The 25,653-nt window shown below is 38.9% G+C and overlaps 1 protein-coding gene and 1 long non-coding RNA gene across 3 annotated transcripts in view; one reads left to right on the top strand and one right to left on the bottom strand.

The window, feature by feature from the left end:
* MYO3A (myosin IIIA) overlaps positions 1 to 9,733 on the bottom strand; it is a 282,515-nt gene extending 272,782 nt beyond the window's left edge. Inside the window, exons 1-3 of one of the 2 annotated variants that reach the window (XM_055353315.2) lie at positions 9,291 to 9,645; positions 7,787 to 7,873; positions 3,464 to 3,520 (exon numbers count right to left, since the gene is read on the bottom strand). The gene's annotated coding sequence lies outside the window, so the exon portion shown is untranslated. Of the gene's footprint in view, positions 1 to 3,463; positions 3,521 to 7,786; positions 7,874 to 9,290 lie in introns of both variants that reach the window. The other variant, XM_019034337.4, reaches the window with a different exon arrangement.
* A 140-nt stretch (positions 9,734 to 9,873) lies between these two features.
* LOC109028424 (uncharacterized) lies at positions 9,874 to 19,246 on the top strand. Its single transcript, XR_002007466.3, has 4 exons — positions 9,874 to 10,065; positions 11,255 to 11,308; positions 17,436 to 17,631; positions 19,103 to 19,246. It is a non-coding gene; the product is annotated as an uncharacterized lncRNA (long non-coding RNA).
* The last annotated feature ends 6,407 nt before the right edge of the window (positions 19,247 to 25,653 follow it).

The following is a 25,653-nucleotide window of genomic DNA, read 5'->3' as shown; positions in this document are numbered from 1 at the left end:
GTGTATTGAAAAGTACAAACACTGCTGAAAGAAATTAAAGAACACACAAATAAATGGAAAGATATCTGTGTTTATGGATTGGAAGATTTAATATTGGTTAAATGTCAATATTTCCCAAAGTGATCTATAAATTCAATGCAATTGTTAGCAAAATCCCAATGATGTTTTTTGCAGAAATAGAAATAAATACATCCTAAAACTCTTATGGAATCTCAAAGGATCTCCAGTAATCTTGTAAAGAAGAACAAAGTTGGAGGTTTTATACTTCCTGATTTCAAAACTTACTACAATGCTACAGTAATCAAATCATTGTGGTACTGGTACACATAGACAAATAGAGTGAAATAGCCCAGAAATATAGTCAAATGATTGCCAACAATAGGGAAAAAACGGTCTTGTTAACAAGTGGTGGTGGAAAAACTAGATATCCACATGCAAAAGAACATTACTGTTAGATCATATATAAAAATTAACTCAAAATAGATCAAAGACTTAAACATATGAGCTAAAATAATAAAACACTTAGAAGAAAACATAAGGGAAAAGCTTCATGAAAATGGATTTGGCAATGATTTCTTGGATATGACACCAAAAGCACAAGCAGAAGAGAAAAAATACATAAATTGGACTTGGTAAGAACCAAAACTTTTGGCTATCAAGAGATGTACAAAACATCAACAACAGAGTGAAAAGACAATCTTCACAATGAGAAAAAACACTTGCAAATCATATATCTGATAAAGGGTTAACATACAGAATATATAAATAACTCTACAACTAAAAAAAAAAACAACCCAATTAAAAAATGAGCAAAGGATTTGACTAGAAGTTTCTCCAAATAATATATACAAATGGTCAATGAGCATATGAAATGATGTACAACATCCTAATAATTAGGAAAATGCAAATCAAAAAGTCACATTGCAATACCACTTCATGCTCATTAGAAGTTATTATTTAGAAAGAAGAAACCCAGAAAGCGATTTCAGTGTTGCTAACGTTGTAGAGAAATTGGAACTCTTGCGCATTGCTAGCAGGAATATATTGCAGCTGCTGAGGAAAATAGTACAGCAGTTCTTCACAAAAGTAAATATAGACTTACCATAGGATAAAAATTTTACCTCTTGAATATAAGCCAAAGAATTCAATCAAAGGCTCAAAGAGATATTTGTACACCCACGTTAATGGCAGTATTATTCACAATAGCCAAAGACAGAAACAACCTACATGTCCACTGACAGATGGATAACAAAATGCTGTATACACCTACAGATTATTAATTGGGTGGACGCGGTGGCTCATGCCTGTAATCCCAGTACTTTTGGAGGCTGAGGCAGGCAGATCACTTGAGGTCGGGAGTTCAAGACCGGCCTGGCCAACATGGCGAAACCCCATCTCTAACAAAAATATAAAAATCAGCCAGGTGTGATGGCATATGCCTGTAGTCCCAGGTACTTGGGAGGCTGAGGCAGAGGCATCACTTGAACCCAGGAGGCAGAGATTGCAGTGACCTGAACTCATGCCACTGCATTACAGCCTGTGCGACAGAGAGAGACTCCATCTAAAAAAAAAAAAAAAAGAAAGAAAGAAAAAAAGAAAGTAAGAAAGAAAAGAAAAGAAAAGAAATATTATTCAGCCTTAAAAAGAAAGGAAACTTGACACATTCTACAACACGTATGAGATGGATGAGCCTAGAAGACGTTATGTTGAGAAAAATAAGCCAGTCGCAAAGGGAAACATTATATGATTCCACTCATATGAGGTGTTTAGAATAGTCAAATTCAAAGACAAGAAGTAGAATTGTGGTTGCTAGCAGCTGGGGTAAGAGAGAACAGGAATTTTGTTGAATCCAGAGTTTCAGTTTGGGAAAATAAAAAATTTCTGGAGATGGATGGTGTTAATGGTTGGGCAACAATATGACTGTACTTAATACCACTCAACTGCACATTTAAAAATAGTTTAAAAGGTAAATTTTATGTAATGTATGTTTTACCACAGCAATATAATTACCCAGAATGTAATACAGCGGGTCAAAATAATAGAAAAATGTGAAAAACAAGTTAAAAGATATAGAGAGGAGAATGGGATGACCAGGTTGCTCTCAGATCCATGCATGATTATCCATCTCCTGAATCTTGGGGACCGACATCTCAAAACCGTATTTCCTACACTCCTTGTCCAGCTGGCTTCCTGCCCTGAGAAATTCTGCCAGTGAGTCCCAAGTAGAGAGAAGGGAGAAATCAAAATATTTTTCCTCTGCTTTCTTTGCTTTCTATGGTGATGTCTCCATCAGTTGCTGTGGCTCTCTATGGTCCCTGTCCCTGTGGGACAGAAACCGTCAGGGTTCTAGATAGCCTCGGATTCTGGGTTCTGCTAAGACTACCTCCTGCAGCCTGAGAAGTGACAACAGTCTTTTGCTACTGTTAACTTTTAAATTGCCTCACTATCCCCTATTTGGCTTTCAGATATGACAAACATTTGTCACTAATTCTCCATATTAAATTCCTTCTGTTGAACTATGTGGCATTAACTGTTTTCTTGATTGATTCAGCCTAATACAAATCTAATCAGAATTTGAGAAGAAAATAAGAGAATGGAGAAAAGGCAATCAATAATGACTGAGAAGTTTCCAAAATAGTTGAAAGGTAGAACACTCCAATTCAGGAAAATTCAAATAAGATAAATAAAAAGAAATCCACACTTATATATACCACAATGAAACTACACAGCATCATCAATGACAGTAAGAAGCTCTTAAAGTCAACCAGATAGAAAAGAGTTATTACATACAGAGGAAAATAATTGGAATGATTGCTGGTTTTTCAAAAGAAGACAGTAGCATAATATATTCAAAACACTGAAAGAAAATAATTGTTAATCTGAAATTAACAAAAGTACCCATAAAAGTATCTTTCAAGATGAAAGGCAAAATGAAGGCATTTTTCAGAAAAAAAAGTTTAACACCACTGACCCCTGAGAAAGAGCACTTCTACAGGATATGTTTCAAGAATGACAATGATCCCGCAAGAAAGGTCTAAATTACCAAAAACAGCAAAGAAACTGTATGTTATATCGAAACTAACACTAATTGTAGGATACAATAATGGGCTATGTTGGACAAGATTGAACAGTAATAATCAAAAGTGGAAATGTGATAGGATTTAAAATGTTCTAAGTTCCTCATATAGTTCAGGAAGCAGTTAGAAATAACTTTAGACTTTAAAAGAAAAATATACATGTCAAATACTTGTAACAGTAGAATCTCAAATTACCATGTATAGTCTCCAAAATATTAGCAGAAAAAAAAAAACCTGACTTAACAAAAGTCATTCAATTAAAAAATTCAAGAAAGGAGAATAAAGGAAACATAGAAAAAGCAGTAGAAATAGACAGCATAAAATAACAAGTGGAAATCATTATAATATACCAGTAACCACAATAATTATAACTGGACTACACTCACCAGTGAAAAGACAGAAATTGGTAGCTACGGGCTGTTTGAAAGACATCCACCTAAAACCTAAACAGAGAGAAAAGAATGGAAGTACAATAATGGTACCATGTAACCCTCAATAAAAGAAAGTGATGTGGCTAGCTCAATATCAGGCAAAATATATTTTAAAGCAAAAATATTTATTAGAGGCATGATGGCCACTACATAGTAATCAAAAACTTAATTCATCAAGAAAATATAAAAACTCAAAACAGAACCCCAAAACATGTCAAATAAAGGCTGAAAGAAATAAAGAAATAAATTCACAATTTTAATGGGAGATTTTAACATACCTTCTCAGTAATTTTTTGATTAACTAAACAAAAAAATGTTTGTAAGGATAAATAAAATTTGAACAACATAATTAACAAGGAGAATTTAATGGATATGCCAGAATACATATGAAATCCTACATACAAAAAAAGAATAGATACGCTCTCCGAGCACATATGATTGCAATGCAATTAAGTAAGAAATTAACTACTGCAAGCTACATTGTTAAAAAAAAAACTATGCAATTGCATACCTTAAAAAGGCACTAAACAATTTAAAAGTCAAAGAGTAAACATAATGAACATTTTAAAATAGACTTAGAACTGAATAATAATGAAAAATTTACTCAACAAAATGTATGACCAGAAACTAAAGTAGTGCACAGAGGAAAATATATAGCCTCAAATTTTACATTAGAAAGGAAGAAAAGCTAAAATTATATAAAACCAATGACAGTAGAAAAAGAGAAGGGTATAAATTAAAGAAAAACATTACAGAAAAAAAAGATTAGGGGATTCATAAATGTAATAGTTCTTTAAAGATAATTTTTTTTAAATAGGGAGATCCTTGTCAAGATTGATCAAGAAAAAACTAGCAAGAAAGAAGGTAGAGATGTGCAACATTAAGGATGAAAAGACTAACAAATTAGAGCAGAGACTAAAAAGATAATTTTATATTAATAAATCTAAAACCAGATCAGATGGACAATTTCCTAGAAATATTACAGAAGGAAAAATAGAAAGATAAAAGCTATTTTTCTTGAAATGACTGCATTCATGAGCCTTCATATTTTAACTCCAAACACTTAATTCTTTACTCATATAACCTCTAAGGAGAGTACATAAGTTAAACAAAAAAATCATTCTCTCCAAGTTCTGTATCTCATAATACTTCATATGTAATGACCAAATCTATTGGTGGAAGAGGCTAGAAACCCACCTTAGTAATAACTGCTTCATAAGTGAACACAGGCACGTTTTCTTTTCTAATATAATGCAAATATCAATAAATTTAATCATTAACTTTCCAAAATACATGCAGAAAGCAGGACTTTTTAATGAAAATATAAATTGCCTCATTGATATAGAACATGCTAAGAAGGCAGCAGATGGCTTTACTCAAAACCAAGCAATATTTGAATATCACGAGTCTCGCTTTTATACACATTCATCATGTATATTCTGTAGAATACTATTCACAGATCCTTCCCTTTATGGACCCACTTCTGTCAAGCTGCTTACACTGCATCACATAAGGATTACATCAGATTCAAAAGAAGTTGCTGCCTATGATGGAAGAAACACACTGGAGTTTCAGCTGGTCAGCTATAGAATTTTGTCTCTCTCCACAGAGTAGCCAGGATGATCTCAACATAGAAGTCAGATCATCTTATTTTCCTGCTAAAAACCCCACAAAATCCACATTCTTTACCAAGTTCTCCAGACCCTGAATGATCTGGCCATTTCTGACTTTCCTGAGTTCTCACCACTCTCAGTGACTTCAGCCTCAATTGCCTTCTGACGGGACTTACAACATTGTTAAACCCTTTTCTGCCCCAGGACCTGTTATCTTTGCCTAGATGCTTTCCCCAAGCCTCTATCAGACTGATTTGAACGTCTCTTATACACAGTCACATATCAGCAGGACCATACACAGTTACTACACCCGTAAATGCAATATGCCTGATTTTAATTTATTCTATAGATTATTCTCCTGGGATGACTATGAAAATAATAAAACAAAGCCCTCCTGGTTCAAAGAAACCTACAAAAAATTAAATTTGCCCTGTAAAACACTAGTCTGAATCACCAAACAAGTTTCGGGTGTCTCCTTTCTTACAGAACATTAAAACACAGGAATTGGTCTAGCTTAACTGGTCACAGAAATCTGGTCTAGCTTAATTACAGACCACATGAACTGGACACACATTCTTTCCAGCTTTCCAATAACAGTATAGTTTAAAACAGACCTTGTCCAGTTATATGTATGCTCTGTTTTGAATGAGCCATAACCAATGTTTTGTTCCCTTCAATTTGCTTAAAAAATGTTTTGCAAAGAGGAAATACAAAATCTACTTAAATACTTTTGTATTTGTATTCAGTTCTCCACTATTCATTTTCTCCCTTTATAATTATGAGGATAAAAGTACTTGCTTAAAATAAATGCTAGAACCAAAAGAAAGGCTATAATTTCCTTTAAAAAAAATCTCCATCTTTAAAAGGTGGTGTTAGTGAGCCTCCAAAAAACTTTAAGTCACCAGATCATTATTTTAAGTTTTAGTATAAACCTACAAGTCAATGTCCACAGCTGTAAAATGGGATAATAATGCATGTCTGAACAAATTCTCAGAGTTGATATAAGCATCACCTGAGTTTTATGAGGAACTGTTTTGTAAATTGCAATACAGGATTATTCTCCTTTTCAAAGGATGACAGTTAAGCTATTTTGTGAGCCACATAATTAACCGTTCAAGTCAGTAAGGGATATTTCCAGAGTCTGAAATCACAAACTCAAATGTCTGCAGGAGTGAGGGAGGTAAAATATATGAGTGAAGTGGGACTTGATGAAATAAATGTAGAGGACGGCAGCAATGTGGCAAAGTGGAGAATGTATACCTCACCCAAAGTGGGCAACTCATCCTGGCTTCTGCCATGAGCAGTTGCAAGAGCTGTCTTGCCTGGCCCTCCATTTTTTTCAGGAGAAGCCAGGACTCCAGGAACTTACACAAAATTTACTAATTTGAAAATACTGGTAAGTAAATCAATTATTTTAAAGTACTGAGCTGACCCAAAGAAACATTTCTAAAGGCCAATTTCAGGCTTGAAACTATCGCATACGACTTCTATATGAGGTTCTGCATTTTTTATCAAGAAATGATCTCTAACTATAAACATATCGACATTGTCTAATCACCCTCAGATATCAGGAAAAATGGATATTAACAGTGGCTATTTTTTTTTAACTGCTTACCATATTCCAGGTACCTACTGTGCTTAAAGTTTTACATGCAGTATGTCACTTAATTATCAGGAGAAGCCCTTTAGAAAAGCATTACTGTAACCCATATTTTCATAAAAGAAAACTGAAGATTAGAAAGTTTTTAAGGTCATAATGTTTAAGTTCATGGTAGAAATTAAGTGTCCAATGATAGATTATTTTAGTTCAAGAGAGTAATGCTTCCCAACTTGAGGTTCCTAACTCCCAATGTGTCGCCAAAGTAGCAAGGGATCGTCTGTGTATCAATTTGAAAGCTTATCAGAAATCTTCTATTTACCCTCTAATGAATAACTGAATTTGTTTCCTATTACTAGGGGGAGGGAGTTTGTTTGTTAGGTACGATCATTCAAATTATCAATTCCCGGACAAAACTAATGAAAGGATCCTTGTTTATAAAAAGAAAAAGAAAACGCAGCTGGAAATAACACTGCAAAAATTATTTACATAATAAACATTTTACAAACTTTATATGATTTATATAAAAGAACTATACATTCTAAAGGGTATTTCAGCCTCCAAATATTTATTTATCAAAACCACTTGTAGCAAATAATGGACCTTCAAATATTTTGGATTTGACAGATAAAGTTATTTTTCAAAGAATATATGCAAAAAAAAATTAGGCTATAAAGATGCAGTCGAAAAAGGACAAGATGATGCTATCAAATTATGTGACATGACCAAATTTTAATATATGTATATATGCACATATATATTAAGTTGATATTAAAGATTACAAAATTGAATCTTTTAGTTTGCATTTTCATCCCCAAATAATAATTTTAAAGGACTAAGACAAATGAATGTAATTTTTCACATGCTAGACATCTCATCAATATATTCATAAAGCCCATGCTATCTTTGAAAGCTTATGCATCTGTACATTTTCCCATTTTAAAATAATTATCTTTTATAATGTAATAAAAATCAATATGGCACGAATAACATGCACCCCATTTATCTGTCAAAACTTGGCACTTAGGTTCTGGCAAACCCAGAACACTTGTCAATTTTATCACCTACCGTTAGCAAAGCTTGAAAATAACGCATAATAATGCTCAGACGCCAAGACTTTGAATACTGTGTCCAGGCTGCACTGGGGCCCTGGGCCTGTAACCCAAAACAAAAAGATCATGGCTTTATGGGAGTAAACATTCAGGATCTGGGGAAAATAATCAGAAGTTGAACTTAGAAACTTCTAGGTAGAAGGGCAAGACAAATAGTTTATTCCTCAGTAACTAAGTTTTCGCACTTTTACACAATGAACAAGGAACTTAAAGCCTCTCATTTCATATGCTGGCATTAAACAACTCTCAAGCTACCAGATCCGTGTGAATTATAAAAATGCTTAAGAAGCTTTAAGTGCATCTGTACAATTAGTTAATTCACCAAGAAAACTAGAAACAACCAGAAATGAAGATTCTTTGAGTTTTCAAAAACGCTTAGTGTGTAGGGTTCAGTGGCATTAGAACAGTTATTTCAAGGCTTATGGCCAATTTCCATTCTAACAATAATAATTAAAATTTTTTTTCTGGAAGGGGATAGTAGCAAGGTGCGAATTAGCAACTACTTGGAGAACAGAACAGAGCTGTTGGTGAGCAGAGTTGAAAGGACATCCTTTCCTGGTAGGTTTCTCTATATCTCAATAATGATCATACTTTTCTTGTCTGCTCTTTCTTCTTAAAATGAAAACTCCTTTACGGATGCATTTGGGGTTGCAGGGAGCCCAGCTCCACCGACCTGCTTGTTCTGAGAAATCACCCGGAACGCAGTTCCCTCAGGGACGGGCCGACCCAGCGCCACCTGTGGGCGGCGCCGCAAAGCCCGCGAGCGCCACAGGTCTCCGAGGCGACACCCGCCAGACTCGGCGCCTCCTCCCTCTAGTCTCCCTGCAGGGCCCCCTCAGTTCTCGCCCCTCGTTACTCTTCGAGGTCCTCCCCTTACGTTTCTTTCCCAAGTTCACCCCTAAAGATCTTCCTTCACCCCTTACGCCACCCTTCCCGTTCCCTCCTCCTGTTTCCACTTCACGTTCACCCCTCCCGTTCCCTCCTCAAGTTCATTCCTCACGTTCCCTCCTCGAGATCCCCCCTCACTATCCCCTCGCGTTCCCTCCTCGGGTTCACCCACAAGATCTTCCCTCAAGTCCACCCCTCACATTCACCCTTCCCGTTCCCTCCTCCTGGCTCCCCCTCGAGTTCACCCCCGCCCCCGTTTCCCCCTCAAGTTCATCCCTCTCCTCCCGTCGAGCTCTCCCATCCAGCTCGTTCAAGCCTCACATTCCCCCTCTCGGTTTCCCGCTCCACTTCTCCCCTCGAGTCCCCTCTCTCACCCCAGGCCCCGACAAACTCACAGGTCCTCCGGATCTGACCTGGGCGGGCGGGCGGTCGCGGCAGCCTCGCGCTCAGAGAGCCCCGGGCCCGCCCTGCAAGCCCCGGGGTCCAAGGAAGCGGGGCCGTTTCCAGCGCCGCACGGGCGCCGCTACCCACCGCCGCCCCACGCCAGTCCCCGGCGCTGCCCCGACACGTACCTGGGCGGGAAGCCCGGCGCCTCCTTACTTCTTTACAGGGGCGCTGGCTACGGGCGCTCCCTCGAGGGGCGGGCAGGGGCAGCCGAGCCGGGGAGGAACTGGGCCGCCTGCAGAGGGCGGGCCGAAGGTCGGCGGGAGGATCTGACCTGGGTCAACCGGGACGAAGGGGCCCCTTATCCCGGCTCGCGGGGAATATTCTTCCTCTCGCCGCTCTCTCCACTGCCCGCAGGTGGAGGCCGCGCCATCCGCGCCATCCAGATCCTCGCAGGGCCCTTGGCTGGCTGCCGAGGGGCTTCCCGGGACTCCGGCCGCGCTTCCTTGGCCCGGAGCCCGGCGAGAAGGGAGTGGGGCCCCTGGATCCTGGAGCCCTCACGGACTGGCCCAGTGCCTGGAGCAAATTCTGCTCCCGGCCCCGCGTAGTATCTTCCTCCCAGGAAATTCCCCACACTACGAGGGTCTCGGACCCGGAGAATGTAATGGGTTTCAGGTCCAAGAGGGATAGTGAGTGGCTAATGAGATCGCTCCCAGGGTCCAGTTCCCTTTTGCAGACTGCTAAGGAGTTTGGGGCTGGGGCTGAAGTTAAAGGCAAGAACTTCTACCCTCGGGAGGCAGCCTGTTAGTCACCAACCCTCTACTTGGTCCTTTGCAATCCTTTCCAGACCTTCTGTGGTCTCCTGTCACACAGGGCTCACTTGGGGGGAACCTGATGGCCAGATTCTCTTGAACAGTCTCTAGGGACATATTAGGTATTGCTATACCTTCATCCATTGAACAGGTGAGAACTACAACCAAAACATCCTTTGATTCTGTTAATTATCTCAATGAGTCTGTCGTTCATGTTATCTAAATGAGAATTATAGAAGAGACCAAAGAGAGGTCATCTAATCCTAATCAATGCATATCTTAAGGAAAAAATGTGATATTAAAAATCTGTTTCAAAAGGTCATTCAGTATATTCAAGACCCTTCCTCTTAAAGTAGCTTTAAAATTTAGAAATTGGGCCGGGCGCGGTGGCTCACGCCTGTAATCCCAGCACTTTGGGAGGCCGAGGCGGCCGGATCACAAGGTCAGAAGATCGAGACCATCCTGGCTAACACAGTGAAACCCCGTCTCTACTAAAAAATACAAAAAAATTAGCCGGGCATGGTGGCAGGCCCCTGTAGTCCCAGCTACTTGGGAGGCTGAGGCAGGTGAATGGCGTGAACCCAGAAGGCGGAGCTTGCAGTGAGCCGAGATCACGTCACTGCACTCCAGCCTGGGCGATAGAGCGAGACTCCGTCTCGAAAAAAAAAAAAAAAATTAGAAATTGAATAGTGGACTTGTAATAGGGATTATATTGAATCAATAGCCTAACATATATGAACAGCTTCAAATCAAGAAGTTATTTCATCAAAAACAGATCACAGCAAATATATTATTCAACATAATTATGGCCATTTGGACATACCTGGGAGATTTTAAGAGTTAGAGCAACTGTGTGCTCACATGCAAAATAAAGTCACAATCTCACTAGAGACAAACAACACCCAATTAAAATACAATAAATAGAAAAATAGATCCCATTCACAATAGAAGCATGAAAGAACATGAAATAACTAAGAATGATAAAAAATGAGAAATATAGGAGAAAAGTGGGAAAAATTTTAAAAATGCAGGATTGTTGACAGACTATTTATAATTGGAAAGACACTGGAATCCTAAGTTAGAAGGCAAGATGTTAAACACATAATTACTACCTCCCAAATTAAGAGACAAATATATTCTAGAATTCATATGAAAACTACAGAAGCTAGAAGAGCTAAGTCCAGTGGTTCTCAGAGTGTGGTCCAGGGGAAATTTGTTGGGGGTTGGGGGTCGGTCTCTGAAACCATTTCAGGAGGTTCACAGGACCAAAATTACTTTAATAATAAGACTTTTTTCTACTCCTTTTTCTCTCCCATTTTTTAAATGAATTTATGATGAAGTTTTCCAGTGGCTCCATAATATGTGATATCACAACAGATTGAATGCAGAAACAGGTAACGTCTTCTGTTATGCCAGACATTAAAGAAATGTGCAAGAATATAAAATAATGCCATTCTTAACATTAAACTTTTTTGGTTTTGGAAAATACAGGTATTTTTCACTTAAAAATATGCTATTCATGTTAATATGTAATGAGCTTAGTAGTGAAATATACTTTTAAAATTTCTCAGTTTTAATTGCTATAACATAAAAGTTCTTTGGAGTACTCAAAACTTTTTAGGAGTGTAAATAAGGGAAGGTTCTAAGACAAAAAAAATTGGGAACTTTTTTTTTTTTTTCTTTGAGACGGAGTCTCACTCTTTTGCCAGTCTGGAGTGCAGTAACACGATCTCGGCTCACTGCAACCTCCGCCTCCCAGGTTCAAGTGATTCTCCTGCCGCAGCCTCCCGAGTAGCTGAGACTACAGGCACCGCCACCATGCCCAGCTAATTTTTGTATTTTTAGTAGAGACAGGGTTTCACCATGTTGGGCAGGATGGTCTCGATTTCCTGACCTTGTGATCCACCCACCTCAGCCTCCCAAAGTGCTGGGATTACTGGTGTGAGCCACTGCCTCCAGCCCTGAGAACCTTTTGATAAGACAATGAAAAAGGAAACATGTAATTAAGCTATAATAATGAAAAGAATGGCATTAACACGGAATAGAATAGTGTGTCCAATCCAACCAGCCTAAGACCATCAAGGACAAAACCTGCAGTCCCACAAAGTCAGGTTCATTGATTCAATGTTACAGTAGAGATACTGCAAACTAGAGGAACCATGAAGTGGAGTTTTGATAGGCTCAAAGCAAAGCAGAGCTGGGAGTCAACATGAGGTTTGGGCTGTGACCAAGGGTTCTGTTTCCTTGGATAAATGTGGAATGCTGTCTTGGGAAACTCCTTATCTGAAGCTCTGTACTTGAGTTGTAAATCAGGGCCATGTCTCTGTTGTCAAAGTGAGTTAGATCCTACAAGCAATTATGGGAGGTTTCATTTTTAGTGACATAATTTCAAAAATCAAATTTTCTGATAGTCTATGAGCATAGGAAGCAAGATTTTCCAATGAGTTAGAAAGAAGTAGTCACTCAAAAAAGGGGACTGTTGTTGACATTTCACAGCACAGCCTGCCCTTGGAAGAAGCATGGTGTCCTGTTCATCTTACACCTGGCAATATCAACTTTTTTTTTTTTTTATAAGTTTTTGTTTTTCCTTATGTTGCTCAGGCTGGTCTCAAACCCTGGGTGCAAGAGATCCTCTCATCTCAACCTTCTGAGTATCTGGGACTACGGGTGCATGCCACAGTCCAGCCTCATTCCAATTTTAACCCACTCATCTAGTTCTTGGCAAAAAGACTCAGAGAAAGCAGAACTGGGCCAAGCAAGGTGGCTCATGCCTGTAATCCCAGCTACTCAGGAGGCTGGGGAGGTGGAGCAATCTCAGTGAGCAGAGATCGTGCTTCTGCACTGGATGACAAAGCGAGACTCCATCTCAAAAAAAAAAAAGAGAGAGAGAGAGAGAGAGAGAAAAAAAAATGAATGCACTTGCCAGGAGCGAACTTCCACCTTGTAGACTAATGGCGTCTCATCAGTGAGCCCAGCACAAGTGACCCAGTGATCTGGGAGATCAATTAAGGGAAGAAAGATTGCTCATTCCTGCTTTCTGAGCTTCAGAAACCCTACCTTGTGATATTTGTACGTGAACTGCAGCCCAATCAAATTAGTTCTCAAATTTAGCCTTATCTCTCTATTCTGCTGATATTGCCTTATTTAGGCCTTCGCCATCCTAGAGTATTCCAGATGTTTCCTGATTTTTCTACTGCCTTGCCCTCTCCACTTTATAATAAGTCAAATCAAATGTATTACTCAAGCCCCTTGTAGGAAGACTCCATGCATTTATAATTATGCCTGGGTGGTGACCCTCTCAGGCAAGAAAACAGAGTAAATCGCCTGTAGGTCTAAAAGTTCTCTCTTTTAAAAGTGCAAACTTTCTTTTAGTGCATTGTTTCATTTTATATGCATAATGGCCCTCTTTAATGGAAATACCTGTAAAGTAGGTGTCTCTATTTACTAATAAGGAAACTGAAGGGAGGAATCATTGATTTCTCAAAGGCCACCATCTTAGTAATCACCTCTTTATCACACTAAATTCCAAAAGTTACCACCTCTGTAAATGCCCAAATTAGAGTTTGATTCTCACAGAGCTATCAAGGATGAAAACATGATGCTTCAAATGATCTAAACCCCACTGAACTAGCTTCCCAGTGATGGGCCAAGAATGGGCTTCGGCCTTCCTGTGTCCTAAGGACTTTCTTAGGACCTTTCTCTCTTCTCTGTATCCACATTGAATTCCCACTCCCTTTTATACTTACTGAACCATTATAATCTTAGTTGTGATATGCTTGACTGTTCTTTTCCTAGGAAAATGCATTTGCCAGAATTAGTATGATGGATATAGTAGACCACTTTTAAGGAATCCGTCCCTCCATTTCTTATTCATTACTCAATTAATATTTACTGGGTACTTCTAGGTGCTGCAACTGTTCTAGGCATTGAATTTGAAACCCATCTTTGCCACATATAACTATAAAATGTTTGGAAAATTGCCTTCTATATGTGTTGATACTCCAAGATGGAAGATTACCAATATAAGTGATATTCAGTTAAAACCTACACATTCTTTCACTACTAACCTTATCTAAATCATCTGATCATTTGCATTATTAACTTTTTAGAACACGTGGCTCAGGTGTTTTCTTGATTATTATTTTGGGCACTTTTAGCTGGTTGTGCCTTTATTGTCAGTTTTGCGGCTATCAGGACCTCGAAACATTTACATATACATACTACTCATTCAAGTACATCAAAATGATCATCTTATATCTATTCAGGCAGGAGTCCAAGATTTGACTTACATAGTTGTTAGTGAAATATTCGCCATTTTAAGATCTTATTGGTGGCCTCTACTTGATGTTTCTCTATTAATTTTGAACTTTTGTCATTGTTTTGCCATTATGTTACTGTGTGGGAGGGAGGAATTGTATAATTTCACTATTTAATTTAACTGAAATGTGCACTTTTGTCAAGTGTATGCAAACTGTTTCATGTAGCACCTACTGCATAGGCTTTATTTTCCTACTGATCTGTACATTTTGGGCAGTGCTACAATGAATAGAATGGAAGAATGGAAGAATAGCAACTCACTCTCATTTGCTGTAGAGTGAATTTGTGTTTTTGCTATTTATTTCTTACCTTGACCTAAATTCATTTATTATCAGATACTTCCATTGAATCTCATGATTGACACAATAACATTTCAAATAATTGTTATTAGAATGTAAATATTTGGTTTGGATTCTTAACTGGAAATAAAGCTGCAGATTAAAAGTAGTTTCATTCTAAAAGGTGTGTTTTCCTAGAAAACTTAATGAAGGCCATAAATAAGACAAGTTTATAATCCACACATTTTGGGGATAGAGAGAAGGGACAAGCATTGAGAAAATAAAGTAGGGTGTAAAACCTCTTTAAGGCTGGGAGCAGTGTCTCACGCCAGTAATCCCAGCACTTTGGGAGGCTGAGACAGGCGGATTGTTTGAGCTCAGAAGTTTGAGACCAGCCTGGGCAACATGGCGAAACCCCATCTCTAGCAAAAAATACAAAAAATTAGCCAGGCATGGTGGTGCATGCCTGTAGTCCCAGCTACTCAGGAGGCTGAGGGGGAAGGATGACTTGAGCCTGGTAGTTGCAGTGAGCCAAGATCATGCCACTACACTCCAATCTTGGTGACAGAGTGAGACTCTTATCTAAAAAAAAAAAAAAAAAAAAAAAACCTCTTTAAAAAGTAAAGTGGATGTGGGCCGGGTGCGGTGGCTCACGCCTGTAATCCCAGCACTTTGGGAGGCTGAGGCGGGCGGATCACGAGGTCAGGAGTTCAAGATCAGCCTAACCAACATGGTGAAACCCCGTCTCTACTAAAAATACAAAAATTAGCCAGGTGTGGTGGCACACACCTGTAATCCCAGCTACTCGGGAGGCTGGGGCAGGAGAATCGCTTGAACCCAGGAGGCAGAGGTTGCAGTGAGCCAAGATCGTGCCATTGCACTCCAGCCTGGGTGACAGAGCGAGACTTCGTCTCAGAAAAAAAAAAAAAAGTAAGGTGGATATGTGCAGTGGCTCAGGCCAGCCAGCCTGCAGGACCACCTTTGGGAGGCCAGAGCAGGAAGATCCCTTGAGGCCAGGAGTTTGAGACCAGCCTGGGCAATATAACAAGACCTCAACTCTACAATAAAAAATTTTAAAAATAAAGATAAAAAGAAGTAAAGGTAGGTATTTGACATCTTTTCTTCAAAATATTTACAGCTAAGATGGCTTTTTAAAAATCTGATCTTTACTGTGAGTTTTTCTTATTTTTGTTTGTTTTTCAGCCCTCTTTGTATTGCAGCAATACTAGCAGTCTATCTTTATACTCCTGTATTTTCCTTTGTGGAGTATATTGGGTTGGAGGCTAGAAGGCATGATGAGAATGAAAGGTTATTTGAACATCATTTCCTCCAACTCCCTGTTTTATGGAGTAGGACATTTGGGGTTAATTCACCTGCCTAAGGTCATATGTCAAGGTAGTGGCACAGCCAAGGTCTCAAAGAGAGCCCTGGCTTTTCTTTGTGCACGTGCTCTTGCCCAGACATTCCACTCACATTCTGATTAATATTAGGGTAGTAGGGCTTGGGCTACTGGAAACTCAAGTTGGGAAGGTAACTGTGATGGTCCTACAAATAGATTCAATTTGCTACAGTGTCTATTGTTAAGCTTATACTCATGGACCATAACTCAGTTTCTGCAGGGAACAAAGACGGATACCCTTATACCAATGGTGTAGAATCCTGCTTGTAAAGGATCAGTACCTAGAGAAAGAATTAAGAAAATAAGTCATTTCTTATTTTGTTCATTCAAAAATATGGCTCAAGAGCTTCTTGTACGCCAGGTGTTCTAAGTGTAGGGAATATGACAACCCAAAAAATTGTCAACAATCTCTGCCTTTAAGCAAATTGTGTTCTAGTTCTGGAGACAAAATAAATCAGCAAATAAGTAAAATATACGCATTTTATTTTTATTTAATTAATTTATTTTTTGTGACAGAGTCTTGCTCTGTCACCCAGGCTGGAGTGCAGTGGCAAGATCTCGGCTCACTACAACCTCTGCCTCCTGGGTTCAAGCAATTCTCCTGCCTCAGCCTCCCGAGTAGCTGGGACTACAGGTGCACACCACCACACCTGGCTAATTTTTTTTTTGTATTTTTAGTAGAGACGGGGTTTCACCATGTTGGCCAGGCTGGTCCCTAACTCCTGACCTCAAGTGATCCGCCCGCCTCAGCCTCTCAAGGTGCTGGGATTACAGACATGAGCCACCACACCCGGCAAATATACTGTATTTTATTTGTTGATAAATGTGAAAATAAATAGAACAGGGAAAGGGGATAAATAGTGGGTGAAGGGGTGGAGGCTGCAATTTTCAGCAGGACAGGGAGGGCAGGGTCCACGGCAAAAGTGACAGTTGGGCCCTAGAGGAATTAGAGTGTGGGGTGAGGCTGGGGGACGGAACCTGTGGAGCACAGAGGCTACTTTGAAACCATGGAGGTGCAGCGTGTCATGGAGGAGGAGTGTCTCCTCTGAAGCATGCCGATCTCCAGAGATTCCTTCCTTACTCCCTCTTTGCTCCAGCCAGTGGAAGTATGGCTGGTGTGAGAGTTTACCTTCTGACCAGAACTGTCTCAGGAATTTAGGAATTTAAAATGTTGCAAGTGCTTGTAATAAGTAGAAGAGGAATAGAAGGAAGGAATTAAGAGCTGGAAGCTCCCTGATGGGGATTCTGAGCTTGTATAACACAATTAACATTGTTCCCCTTGAGGATATTCTTCATTTATCAGCATCATGCAGAATGTCACCATTCAGGAATTGAATTGTGAATTCAATTAAGTAGTGATTTGGGTGTTCCTAGGTAGATATACTCACAATATGGTAGAGTTGAAAAAATGATGGAGATAAAAACAATTTTGGAGGGAAGTGATCTGAAAATACAGAGCAAAGTTCTTGTTTTCCATTTAGTTACCAGGTATTTTGTAAACCTTATGCATGACCTTTGTATTTACAGAACAAATGAAGCATCCATTAACTTCGAATGATCAGATGCTAGGGTGTGAGGAATTTTCAGGCCAAAATGCACTGGGTTATTGTCTCCTATTGACAGTGTGATATTACAGATAACCTCTAGGAGATCCTGAACATATTCGGGCTAAACCAGGCAAACAAACATTCAGGATGTTACCAGTGTGGAAAACCCCTAGGAGGTAAGTATGGCAGGGAATCAGTCTGAGAAAGAGGGTAAATCGAATGAAGCTATTTTGGTTATAAAAGTGCTGCGAATGTATGAGAGTACTTCAAAACTACTCTCTATGCTACAAAAGCCAACAAGTTTAGTTATGCAGTTCCTTTTGTGTCATTACATTTCAATAGAGTTTATTTAGTTTTGTTTCTGTTTCACCTATGAAATGTGTATTAGTCAGGATTCTCCAGAGAAACAGAACCAATAGAATATATGTAGATATATAAAAAGGGATTTGTTATAAGGAATTAGATTGTGCAATTTTGGAGGCTGAAAAGTCCCACCATCTGCCATGGAAAACTGGTGGTATAGTTTCAGTCTAAGCCCAAAGGCCTGAGAACCAGGAGAACCCGTGGTGTAAGTCCTGACTTCTGAGACCCAAGAACCAGGAGCTATGATGTCCAATGTCCCAGGGCAGGAGAACATGCATGTCCCAGATCAACATGAGAGAGATAATTCACCTTTCCTCTTTGTTCTCTGTAGGCCTTCAATGGATTGGCTAGTGCCCACCCACATTGCTGAGGGCAGTCTCTTTATTCAGTCTACTGATTCGAATGTTAATTTCTTCCACAGACATTCTCACAAACACACCCAGGAATAATGTTTTACCAGCTACCTGGCTATCTGTTTAGCCCAGTCAAATTGACACATGAAACTAACCATCACAAAACTCAACTCTTATTTTAAGATAGCAGCTTTAAAAAAATTTACTATACACATTTAATTAAATTTATTTTCAGTTTACCTCTCAGTTGTACTACTTACTAGCTGTGTTACAATGAGTACAACATTTAGGGTTTCTGCACCTTGATTTAGTTCTCTAGAAAATGGTGAGTACTACTATTGTCTACATCACAGAATTATTTTGAGGATTAAATAAAATTAAAATTATAAGGGCTCAGGACATTACATGGCATATAATACATAATTATTACATATTAGCTATAATTATTACTGTTGTGTCATCATTATTATAATTACCATCATTTTCTCACAGAAGCATTTCAGGGCTGTTATTACAAAACTCTTTCCCTTGTGTTTCCAACATGCCAACTATTTCAATCAAGAAAATTAATAGCCTATGGAAAGAGAGTGGCCTTTGTCATCACTATGATTGATTCTATTAAATGTATTAAAAGTAATGGCAAAAACCCCAATTACTTTTGCACCAGCATAAAATCACTAGGTGCATGAATTTTGCATAATTCTTTTAATTTCTCAGAACCTTGATGTTTCTCATTTGTTCAACAAGTTAGATATTATTAATCCCTTCAAAGAGATGTGAAGAACAAGGTTCAGAAATGTTAAGGATGGTGAACAATATCACATTTAAGGGCGTGGCACTTCGTTGACTCGATAAATAGTAGCTACTACTTTGAGCTATTATTCCCTTTCATGAAAATCCTCATACTAAAACTATGTGCTTCTTCCAACAGAGACAGCCAAAATTAAGACTGATGGAGAAATTTCCCCCAGCAATACCACTTCAAAATATGTATTTTTTACTGTAATTGCCTGGTATTAAGTTTTCTGCAGGAATACAAATAAAATTGCTTGTATGGCTTTGAGAACCTACAGTTTTTTGCTAACCATATTATTTGCTTGAATGAAGATTCTGAATTATATAAATGAATCCTGTCTTCCTGACGTAGATGATTAAATGTAGCAAAATAGCTACACACAGCAACTGCCTGGCTCCTTTTCAACACTAACACACCTAGGGGTCTGGTTCTGTCACTGGGGAGTGCCACAGACTCAAGTTCTACCAGAGCAGGACGCAGGGTTGTCACTCAGGAACTTGGGCTGAGCCAGCTCTATCACATTTCCTGTGATCGATCTCGTCAACCCTGAAAGGCAGGCTGGTGCCCCTGAAGAACAGCTCCAGATTTCAAACCTGATCCATCGCTTCTAATGAGGAATCATAGGAACAACTAAAGGTGGATCATATAATAAATGAGAAAAATCTATTTGAGAAAATAATTGCATTTTCCCTTGGCAATTCATTACTGCTAAAACTTCCTTCTTTGACAGAAACTTCCATAATACTGCACATTGGGGGCAGGAGGAGGAAGAAGAGGAAAAAAGAAGGGAAAAATCAACACAGAAAATAATTATTGCATATCTCACTCCAAATCAAACTTCCTTCAACACCAAAGGAAGGATATCAAGGAATTACATAAAGGTCATTTAATGACCATGAAATAGAATTTTTAGAGCAACATGACTCAGGGTGAACTTGTGATTAGCAATATAATTAGCCTTCCCTATGGTTACAATAGTTAATTAATCGGCCAAGAGTTCTGAACATGTGCATTTGCGGAAGAATTTTGTTCCCTTTGATTTAAGCAAATAGCAATAAAACTTCCAATTTGCATTCTTTCTGAGCGTTCATGGGGCTGAAAAGAAAGCATAGCTTTGTCCTCCCCATTGCAAACTAACTTCTGGTTTCAAAATTTTGCAAAAGTCTTTGCCATGTAATGAATTCACTTGATGCAGAAGCATCCAGTGATGGGATGATGCGAGTTGTCTCGGTAGCATTAAATTATACATTCACCCAAAGCTGAGGTAAAGTAATCCCACAGAGTTTGTTAAAATATTTACATTGCCAATTAGTGTAATGGGGGCACTAGATTCTGTACAAGATAGCTTTGTTTGAAAAGCAGGAAAACCAGTTAAGTAAATGTAAAAACAAAACAAAACAAAAAGAACAAAATACATCTTTGTAAAGAAGTTAGAAAATGTTTTCAGAGTCACTGACTCATTTCTTTTTCACCCAAACCCACCAGGAATTTACACCTTTGAGCATTTGGTCTATGATGCTTATAAACAAATACAGGGGCATCTTTCAGGCAAAGCAAATCATAACAAATAATTTTAGCGCTTTGTTGTAAGGGCTTTTGCCGTTGTTGGTACTAGGCAGAGTCCAGATTGGATGGGTGATAGGTGGGAGGATAAATATTGAGAATGATTGCTTCCAGTGGTGCCAAAGAGAAGTTGAAGCTGAAATGTACATCTGTATGCTGCAAGGTTGCCATGTCCTCATCATCTTCAAGAAAAAGAGTGGAACTACCCTAGTCCCTTCCATATACATTTGTCCTTCTGAAATTTTTTTATTGTGACAGTCAAGATACAATTAATTGTCATTTCAATGAGTTTATCTGAAAAAAGAAACAAGCATAATGAACACTAACCTGTACCATATGTCTGCTAGGCCCTTTGCATACATCATTTAACTTAATCCTCACAAGAACCCTACTGGAGGCTGGGTGCAGTGGTTCATACCTGTAATCCCAGCACTTTGGGAGGCTGAGGTAGGAGAATCATTTGAGGTCAGGAGTTTGAGACCAGCCTCGGCAACATAAAGAATATAGAGAGATCCTATCTTTACAAAAACAAAAAAACAAACAAACAAAACTTAGTAGGGTGTGGTGGCACACACCTTTGTCCCAGCTCCTTAGGAGGCTGAGGCAGGAGGATCACTTGAGCCCAGGAATTTGAGGCTGCAGTGAGCTAAGGATCGTGTCACTACACTCCAACCTGGACAACAGAGTGAGACCCAGTTTGTTTGGTTTTTTTTTTGAGATGGTGTCTTGCTCTGTTGCCCAGGCTGGAGTGCAGGAGGGCAATCTCTACTCACTGCAAGCTCCGCCTCCCAGGTTCACACCATTCTCCTGCCTCAGCCTCCCGAGTAGCTGGGACTACAGGCACCCGCCACCACGCCCAGCTAATTTTTGTATTTTTTTTAGTAGAGACGGGGTTTCACTTTGTTAGCCAGGATGGTCTCCATCTCCTGACATCGTGATCTGCCCACCTCGGCCTCCCAAAGTGCTGGGATTACAGGCATGAGCCACCACGCCCGGCCGAGACCTGGTCTTTAAAAAACAAAAATGATAAAGGGTAGAAAAAAATTTGCATTTCCGTTTTACAGATGACTAAAGTAAGGCTAAGAGGGCTTAAGTAACTAACTCAAGGTAGCACTGTTGATAAGTGGTGGACCCAAGCAGTGAGAAGCAATTTTTATGCAGTTATACTTTATAGAGCATGGCATGTTTAGAAGACTTGCCTTATTATAAAAGCTGCCTAAAATAATACATTCTAATCACATGACTTTGGTGTTTAGATACTTTGTTTACAGACAGATAAGAAATGGAGTACATTGATATGCCAGCTTGGTTGATTGTCTTTTAAAGATGTGGTAAAATACGTGTCACATAAAATTTACCATCTCAACTATTTGTAAGTTTACAGTTTAGTGTTATTAAGTACATTCATATTGTGCTACCATCACCGCCATACATCCACAGAACTCTTTTCATTTTTGCAAAACTGAAACTCTGTACTCATTAAACACTAACTCCCATTCCATTCTACCCTTGAGCCCCTAGCAACCCCATTCTACTTTCTGTCTGTATGAATTTTACTGCTCTAACCTTATATTAGTGGAATCACACTGTATTTGTCGTTTTTTGACTGGCTTATTTCATTTAGCATAATGTCCTCAAGGTTCATCAATGTTGTAGCATTTATCAGAACTTCCCTCCTTTTTAAGGCTGAGTAATATTCCACTGCAGGTATGCATTCAAACACAAACTCACATTTTGTGTATGTATTCATTTGTCAGTGGACACATGGGTTGCTTTTTTTACCATTTGGCTATTGCGATCAATGCTGCCGTGAGCCTGGGTGTACCAATATCTCTTCGAGTCCCTGCTTTCAGTCCTTTTTGATATATTCCCAGGAGTGGAATTGCTGGAGCAAATGTTAATTCTATTTGTAATATTTTGGGGAACCACCACAATATTTTCCATAGTGGCTGTATCACTTCACATTCCCACCAATAATGCACAAGAGTTCCAATTGCTCTACATTTTCACCAACACTTGTTATTTTTTGATTTATATTTTGTTTGCTTTTTTTTATAGTAGCCATCCTAAGGATGTGGGGTTGGTTGTCTTTTTTTTTTTTTTTTTTTTTTTTTTTTGACTGAGTCTTGCTCTGTCGCACAGGTTGGAGTGCAGTGGCGTGATCTTGGCTCACTGAAACATCTGCCTCCTGGGTTCAAGCAATTCTCCTGCCTCAGCCTCCCGAGTAGCTGGGACTATGGGTGCATGCCACCATGCCTGGCTAATTTTTTGTGTTTTTAGTAGAGAAGGGGTTTCACCGTGTTAGCCAGGATGGCCTTGATTTCCTGACCTCGTGATCCGCACATCTCAGCCTCCCAAAGTGCTGGGATTACAGGTGTGAGCCACTGCGCCCAGCCAGTTGTCTTTTAATGCACAGGTTTGCTTCTGCATAAAAAGGTAGGAGACTTTGTAGATATCCAAAAATATCTTCCCATTTACTTATCACTGAACCCAAAATTCTCTGCAATGTATGAGTCATTAAAAGCCCTCAAGAGAATGCAGATTAATTATTAATTATTCATAGCATTTGTATAATTCTTTTCATATATGTTTAATCGTTACAACGTCTCTTTGAAGTCAATATTATTATCCCCATGTTAGACATAAGGAAACTGATGTCTGTCTTATTCATGAACTAGAAGATTCAAACCTAGATCCCCTGGCTCTAAATTCTGGATTGTTCCACACCTAGGGGATGAAGGCAGTTGGGAAGCGTGTTAAAAGAAGAAGCTATTATCACTGGTAAAAATTATTGGATTGTAGGTAGTTGGGGTTTGAGGTTACAGTGAGCTGTGGTAGCTATGGTAGTGCCACTGCACTCCAGCCTGGGTGAAAGAGTGAGACCCTGTCTCTAAAAATAAAACATAAATTTATTGGATTGATAGAAGAGAGCAGACCCTGAGGGAATGGGAGGCATGATTATTGCTAATTGAAAACTTTTCCAAATACCTTGCCTTGATGACTTGCAATACAATCACGTTGGTAATTGTTGTCAGTCTCTATAAAGATTGAAAAAAAGACAAAAAAGTAAAGCCTTTAGTAATGTTTGACATTCTAGTAATGTGATTTAAAAAAATACCTTCAAAGCTAGTATTCTGAGATTCGCTAGCCAGGAAGAAATGAAATGACCAGAAATTATCACCCCCGTCATTTGCTTCTTATCTGATCAATTGACAGTAAGAGAACTTAAATATTGACAACCATTTAGTAACCCAACAATTCTGTTAATAAAATAATTTGGAAGAATGGAATAGTCACATGTTAAATAATTCAGACATGAGACTAAACTAGAAACATGAATAAATAGAAAAATATAAAAAAGAGCATGGAAATAAGCTTTAGAATGATCTAACACAACCAGACATCTCTAATAAAATTTTCTTCATGTACCTTACCCATTTCAAAACATTTCTTAGTTGACGTGGTAGAAGTGCAAGTGGTGACTGTAATTCATACATTCAACATGACTTCTAAATAAAAGTTTAAAACCAAATAAACTACCAAGATCATGCTCTATCTGTAGGGATAGCACATTAGCCGTTATAGTTTGTTATAAAAAATATTGCGAATTAGGTATTACACAATATCAAGAATGGAACCTAATTTAAAAGTCTTCAAATTAGGGCGAGGCACAGTAGCTCACGCCTGTAATCCTAGCACTTTGGGCGGCCGAGGCTTGTGGATCATCGGAGGTCAGGAGTTTGAGACCAGCCTGGCTAACATGGTGAAACCCCATCTCTACTAAAAATACAAAAAAAAAAAAAAAAGAAAATTAGCAGAAAGGCTGCAGTGAGCCGAGATCACACCACTGCACTCCAGCCTGGGCGACAGCGAGACTCCATCTCAAAATAAATAAATAAATAAATAAATAAATAAATAAATAAATAAATGTCTTCAAATTAAAAAGAGATAGTATTGCTTTTGATGAGTGTGATATGGAATATTATTTCCATAGTTCGTTATACTCACCTGGAGAACTACCTAAGCAAATGTTACCTGACTCTCTGGCTCATAGAGGGAAACCCAATTCCAGGACAGTCCTGGAAATTCAGATACAAACTCTGCTCACCCCCACCAAGGGATTGACTCTGGTTAATGGTGACCCTGGAGAGTCTGACAACTCTAAAAGTGATTCTTGATCACACAGATCCTAAAAGGATCAAATTTGATTAAAGTGCTTCTGAAATGCAGGTCTTGAAAAGCCTTAGAATACAAGAACAGGAATGTTTTCTTGCTGTTCTCACGAAATATCTCCAAAATTACAAATACATACATACATACACAGAAATATAGGCAATCCAGAAGATTTTATTTATAAAATAAATTTCATTGTGTGTATATACACATATAGAGAGAGGTATATATAGGTGTATATATATATGTATATATAGGTATGTGTACCTCTATATACCTATATATACATACTGAGATGATTCCTATTTCACTCAATGTCACAGATATTTTTAGAATAAATGAGTGATCAAGGAGAAAGATTAGCCAAGGAAGACTTTCAAACAGTCTGATGATAAAGGAAATAAGTGAGGCCAGGTGTGGTGGCTCATGCTTGTAATCCCAGCACTTTGGGAGGCCTAGGTGGGTGGGTCACCTGAGGCCAGGAGTTCAGTACAAGCCTGCCCAAGATGGTGAAACCCCGTCTCTACTAAAAAATACAAAAATTAGCTGTGTGTGGTGGCACACACCTGTAATCCCAGCTACTTGAGAGGCTGAGGCAGGAAGAACGGTTTGAATCTGGGATGTGGAGGTTGCAGTGAGCCAAGATTGCGCCACTGCACTCCAGCCTGGGCAACAGAGGGAGACTCTGCCTCCAAAAAGAAAAACAAAACAAAACAAAGTGAGAGGTAGCAACAAAGTGAGAGGTAGCAACATCAGAAAGGCTTTTTTTGTGGGGCTTGTAGATATCAGAGCAATAGAAAGGTATCTAGAAGAGAAGCAACTGCAGATCAAGCAACGATCTATCTTTGAAAAAAATAGTGTCTACTAAGCACGCATATTATGCCCTGTGCTACTAGTTTTTCATGTTTTTTTAGAACAACACATGAGGCACATGAACTTTCTTACTTTCT

This window comes from Gorilla gorilla, chromosome 8 (genome assembly GCF_029281585.2).
Source record: "Gorilla gorilla gorilla isolate KB3781 chromosome 8, NHGRI_mGorGor1-v2.1_pri, whole genome shotgun sequence".
Classification (NCBI taxonomy): Eukaryota; Metazoa; Chordata; class Mammalia; order Primates; family Hominidae; genus Gorilla; species Gorilla gorilla.
Note: the sequence above shows the minus strand (reverse complement) of the source record. Positions and strands in the feature narration are given on the sequence as shown.